This window comes from Prionailurus viverrinus, chromosome D4 (assembly GCF_022837055.1).
Source record: "Prionailurus viverrinus isolate Anna chromosome D4, UM_Priviv_1.0, whole genome shotgun sequence".
Taxonomy (NCBI): domain Eukaryota; kingdom Metazoa; phylum Chordata; class Mammalia; order Carnivora; family Felidae; genus Prionailurus; species Prionailurus viverrinus.
In genome coordinates, this window is record NC_062573.1 from 14528036 (window position 1) to 14534465 (window position 6430).

A 6430-nucleotide genomic window follows, 5' to 3' on the forward strand; every position below is an offset into this window, starting at 1 on the left:
GCTGCCTCGGATGTCGCAGAGATCTGCGAAGGGCCCCTTCAACGGCGGCCCCTCATCAGTGGTGGAGGGGAAATCTAACCAGTCATTTCTCCTTCTGACACTCAGTAGAGGAACTTGAGGCCTCACGAGAAAACTGCGTGCATAAAATGTTACTCCTGCAGCATATCTGGCCTCACTGTGCAGGTAAGGCTGTGGGACCCCAAGGGTGCCACCCTCCATCTCTGGGCCCCAGTGAGGGGCGGAATGGATGACCTTTAACTTCCCCTTCACGTGCCAACGATCTGCGGTTAGAAGTGAGCGTGAGGTTGGAAGCCTCGCTTTATGACTACGACTTTTTTGTAAAGTAGGAGCCACACTCAGTGTGTGGCTTGACCTCACAACCCAGAGATCAAGAGGTGAATGCTCTGCCGACTGAGCCAGCCAGGCGCCCCTGTGGCTAGAACTTTTGTATGTTTTCCATGTTGCCGCATTCAACTAGCCTCCTCTGTTCTCCCCAAACCCTGTTATTTTATGTTTATGCCGTGACTAGCATTATGTATCTGCCATGTGCGACACAGGAAGAGTAGGACATTCGAGGCTGGCCAGTGTGGCGACAGAACATGTGTGCACATGCGTGTGTGTGTGTGTGTGTGTGTGACTCTGTTGGTGAGACTGAAGAAAGCAGGATCCAGGCTAGAACAAGCCGAAGGCTATGTTTTAAGTCAGGAATTGATTTGGGGACAAAGGAGAGGCAGCGAAGGGTTTTTCGTGTATGCTTTTCTCGCTGCATTTCCCCCTTGTCTTTCCCGAATGTCACTCTCCTGGTGAGGCCTACCCTGACCACCCTGTTTAAAACTGCCATCCCTCTTGGATTCCCTGTCCTGCTTCCTCTGCTCTATGTCCCCTTAGTACTTACCACCTTGTGACATACTATTTAATTTGGTCATTCATTCTTTCTTTCTCTCTGCTCAAATAGATCAAGGAGAACAGGGATTTATTATTTTTTTTAATGTTTATTTATTTTTGAGAGAGAGAGAGAGAGAGCACAAGTGAGGGAGGGGCAGAGAGAGAGGGAGACACAGAATCCGAAGCAGGCTCCAGGCTCTGAGCTGTCAGCACAGAGCCCGACGCGGGGCTCAAACCCACAAACCGCGAGATCATGACCTGAGCCAAAGTTGGTGGCTTAACAGACTGAGCCACCCAGGCGCCCCAGAACAGGGATTTCTGTCTTTTTGTTCAGGAAGGTACTCCTGGTTACTAAGTAACATAGTTCATGTCACCAAGCAGACTATTAATAAATATTCATTGAACAAACGAATGAATCCCGGCAGGTAGATGGTTTGTGCTTCATTGCTTCAGAGGAAGGAAGTGGTAGAAACCCAAGCAACCTGTGAGACATGACAGTTTCGTTTCTCACGAGCGTTTTGGCAGGTTTGGGCAGCTTTTGGCAGGGCAAGACAGGCTAAGGAGGAAGGAAGGGGGGGGGGGTAGTGACAGCTAATGGGTATGGCGTTTCTCCCGAGTGATAAAAATACTCTGAAATTAGATAGTTGTGATGGTTGCACCAGTCTGCGACTATGTTAAAATTGTACACCTTATCGCATGTGAATTATATCTCAAGAAAGTTGTTATTTTTTTTTTAAGGCACTGAAGATTTTATATATTAGGTCTTTCACTTTCAGAGCTCTGAGTTACCAAGTTAGAAAACAAAAAGAAAAATCTGAGGGGCGCCTGGGTGGCTCAGTCGGTTGAGCGTCTTCCTTCGGCTCAGGTCATGATCTCACATTTCATGGGTTCAAGCCCTGCGTTGGGCTTGGTGCTGTCCACCCAGAACCTGCTTCAGATCCTCTCTTCCTCTCTCTCTGCCCCTCCCCTGCTTACGTTCTCTTTCTCTCAAAAATAAACCTTTCAAAATAAACAAGCAAACATTTAATTAATTACTTAATTAATTAAATAAAGTCTGAATTCTCTGAGGCCACCATGTTGTGAGGAAGCCCAAGCCGTATGGAGAGGCTCCACATAAATGCTCGGGCTGGTGGTGTGCTTGTCTCCCAATGTCACCTGGCATCAGACGAGTGAAGCTGTCTTTGATCCCGCCCCGTTGAGCCTTCAGATGACTCTGGCCTCCACAGACATCTTAGTGAAATTGCATAAGAGACTTCAAGCAAGAGCTGTCCAGCCAAGTCCTTCTTGAATTCCCACAAGATCGCGGGCAAAATAAAATGGTTGCTTTAAACTGCTAAATTCGGGGATAATCTGGTAAACATTAAAAGAGCCGGAATATTTATAATCCAGCTGATTTCTTCTTCTTCTCTTGGATTCATTTTACAGGAGGTGAGGTGAAACTGGGGTGGGGAATGTTCTTAACATCTTCTTTTTCTGAAGGTTTTTTTTTAAAAAAAGTAACCATTTGTTTAATAATGTATCCTCCCTCCACACAGAGGCTTTGAAGCAGCTCACAGATAATCAAGAAAAGATAAAAAATAAGCAAGGGAGGGGCTCCTGGTGGCTCAGTTGGTTAAGCGTCTGACTTCGGCTCAAACCCAAGAACCGAGACATCAGGACCTGAGCCTTGCATCAGGCTCTGTGCTGACAGCTCAGAGCCTGGAGCCTGCTTCGGATTCTGTGTCTCCCTCTCTCTCTGCCCCTCCCTGCTCATGCTCTGTCTCTCTCTCTCAAAAATAAATAAACCTTAAAAAAATTTTTTTTAAATAAGTGAGGGGAAAATTTGCAATGATCAGGGAACCCAAGTGATGAAGTTACTCAGAAGAGCCCCTGGAGAGAGCGACTCTAGCACTGAATGCACAGAGAGTGCTCGCCACCAGGCAGCTGTGACCGGGTCGTGGTGTGGGGTTTCCAGGCCCTGCACGGGCCTCTCCCAGCAAGGACTCTCAGGGCACATGAGGGAATGTGCTAGGAGGAGTCACCCGTGGGCGTCTGTGCATTGTCTTCAACCCTGGGGCTTTGCCCTTCTTGGAGGCTGTGAACTTTGGCTCTGGACCTGGATGTTCTTAAGAATGATGGTCAGAGCCCAAGTTCCTCCCTGCTTGAGATATCTGTCTGCACTGGCTCTGTCACCACCAGGACTCTGAGCTTCTTCCGGAACATGACCCTGCTCATCCTGGGTTGTTGAGCACGCAGAGGGCAGCTCCTGGGGGTTCCTGTAGTCTGTTTCCAAGTTCTCAGGGAGCCAGGACTGTGCTGTCTCTCTTTCTCCCTGCTGGGGAACTTCCCACGCTGCATTCCAGGCCTCTGCTCCCCCACGGTCCAGTAAAGATCCCCAAGGAATGCAGGGTGCACGTAAGTGCCTCTGGCCTCCCCATCCATCTCCTTCCTGATCCAAAGCCCGCTAGGACGAAGGACAGCATGGGCCGGCCAGCCTACCGTGAAGGGGATATTAGTTTCCTATGGCTACTATTAAAAAAATTATCCCCAGTTTGGTGGCTTAAAAACAACGCACATTTGGGGCGCCTGGGTGGCGCAGTCGGTTAAGCGTCCGACTTCAGCCAGGTCACGATCTCGCGGTCCGGGAGTTCGAGCCCCGCGTCGGGCTCTGGGCTGATGGCTCAGAGCCTGGAGCCTGTTTCCGATTCTGTGTCTCCCTCTCTCTCTGCCCCTCCCCTGTTCATGCTCTGTCTCTCTCTGTCCCAAAAATAAATAAACGTTGAAAAAAAATTTTTTTTAAAAAACAACGCACATTTACTCTCTCACAGTTCTGGGAGTCGGAAGCCTGAAAACCAGATTCACCAGGATGAAATTAAGGTATCACTCCTCCCGGAAGTTCTAGGGAAGAGTCCCTTCCTTGTCCTTCCCAGCTTCTGGAGCTGGCTCCTGCATTCCTTGCCTTGGGGGAACCTTCCACCATCTCCAAATCCCGAAGGATTGCAACTTCAAATCTCTCTTTAAATCTCACACTGCCTTCTCTCTTGTGTGTCCAGTCTCCTTCTCCTTACTTCTAGAGGACACAGTTTGCAATTATATTTAGGATCTATCCAGATAATCTAGGATAATCTCCCCATCTCAAGATCCTTGATTTAATACTGTGTGCAAGTCTCGTTTGCCAGATAAGGTAACATTCACAGGGGCCAGGAGTTAAGACCTGGATACTTTTTAGGGCCATTATTCAGCCTAACATAGGGAACATCAACATTTGTGACTTTACTGCCTGTCTAGAAGGGCCTTCAGCCGGGGGTGCCTGGGTGGCTCAGTTGGTTAAGTGTCTGACTTCAGCTCAGTTCATGATCTTGCTGTTTGTGGTTTCGAGCCCCACGTCGGGCTCTGTGTTGACAGTTTATAGCCTGGAGCCTGCTTCAGATTCTGTGTCTCCCTCTCTCTCTGCCCCTCCCCCTCTCACGTTCTATCTCTCAAAAATAAATAACACACACACACACACACACACACACACACACAATTTAGAAGGGCCTTCAGCCAAACCAGAGCAAGCAACAGGATGACAGAAGGATGAAAAGGAAGACTGGTTTCTTTGGCCTCATTGGCAAGGGCGGTTCTGTGCTGACTCCTTCATTCTTGAGGCCAGGGCCGAGGAGGGGAGCAGCACCACAAATTCTCAGGCACAGGCTCCCTGCTGGACTTCACGGGGACTCTGACCTGAGTTGTCCCGACAGGCTCCTTCCATACCCGCCGTGGGGTTGTCCACCTCAGCTGCAGAAGACTCCCAGGCCTGGCATGCCTGCCTCCTGCAGGAAGAGGGGGGGCTTCGAGCACTTCCCCTAGGAGCTGTGTGGAGCTCGCAGGGCCAGCCCCTCGGACTGTCCCCGCACGTGCAGGATCCAAAGGTCTGAAAGACAGAGCTGTCCACATCCTGCTCAGCTGTTGACAGCAGATACACAATACTTTTCGAAAAAATTGTGGTAGGGGCGCCTGGGTGGCGCAGTCGGTTAAGCGTCCGACTTCAGCCAGGTCACGATCTCGCGGTCCGGGAGTTCGAGCCCCGCATCAGGCTCTGGGCTGATGGCTCAGAGCCTGGAGCCTGTTTCTGATTCTGTGTCTCCCTCTCTCTCTGCCCCTCCCCCGTTCATGCTCTGTCTCTCTCTGTCCCAAAAAAAATAAATAAACGCTGAAAAAAAAAATTAAAAAAAAAAAAATTGTGGTAGGGGCGCCTGGGTGGCTCGGTCGGTTGAGCGTCTGACTTCGGCTCGGGTCATGATCTCGCGGTTCGTGAGTTCAAGCCCCGTGTCGGGCTCTGTGCTGACAGCTCGGAGCCTGGAGCCTGTTTCTGGTTCTGTGTCTCCCTCTCTCTCTCTGACCCTCCCCCGTTCATGCTCTGTCTCTCTCTGTCTCAAAAATAAATAAACGTTTAAAAAAAAATTGTGGTAAGATAGACATAACATAAAATCTGCCGACTTAACGATATTTACGGGTTAAGCACATTCACACTGTTGTGCAACCAATCTCCAGAACGTTGCACCTTGCAAAACTGAAACTCTCTCTGTTAAACAACTCCCCATTCCCTCCCCCACCACTCTCCGCCCCCCCCCACCTTCAGCTTCCGGTAACCACCATTCTACTCGATGTTTCTAGGAGTTCAACTACTCTCAATATGACATATAAGTGGGGTCATACAGTGCCTGTCTTTTTTGTGACTGGCTTATTTCACTTGACATAATGTTCTCCAGCTTTACCCATGTTGTAGCATATATGAGGATTTCCCTCCATTTTAAGGCTGAATATATTCCACTGTGTGTGGAGACCACATTTTGTTTATCTATTCATCTGTCTGTGGACGCTTGGGTTGTTTCCACCTCTTGGCTGTTGTGAACAATGCTGCTTTGAATGTGGCTATACAAACACAAATACTTTTTATCATTTATTTATTTATTAAATTTTTTTTTGAGACAGAGAGAGAGGCAGAGGGAAAGAGAGAGAGAGAGAGACAGAGCACAAGCAGGGGAGGGGCAGAGAGAGAGGGGGAGACACAGAATCGGAAGCAGGCTCCAGGCTCCAAGCAGTCAGCACAGAACCCTACGAGGGGCTCGAACTCACCAACCGTGAGATCATGACCTGAGGTGAAGTTGGACACTTAACGGACCCAGCCACTCAGGCGCCCCCACAAATACTTTTGAAAAGTAAGTGCTTTCCAAGAGTCTTGACCCTGCACTGCCAGTTCTTATGGAAAGAAACTGTGAACTGACCCCATCTCTCTTTCCCTACGGAGGGCCCATGCTGGGTGCAGAGTCCTGAACGTGTCCCTGAAAATCTTAACTAGATCCCGACTGCACATTTTTCCCTAATTCCTTAATCTTGGGCAGAGCAGGCTCCAGCTTGTGTATGGAAATTTTCCTCTTGGTTTTCTCCCCCCGGTGAGAAAGGAAAAAATGGATGTTCATCCCCAGCAGCCTTAAAAGAAGCCAGACAGGAACATCTTGGGATGTCCACTTGTTCAACTACTGTGGGTATTTTGGCCCTTAGTGGATCATAAATCAAATGATCG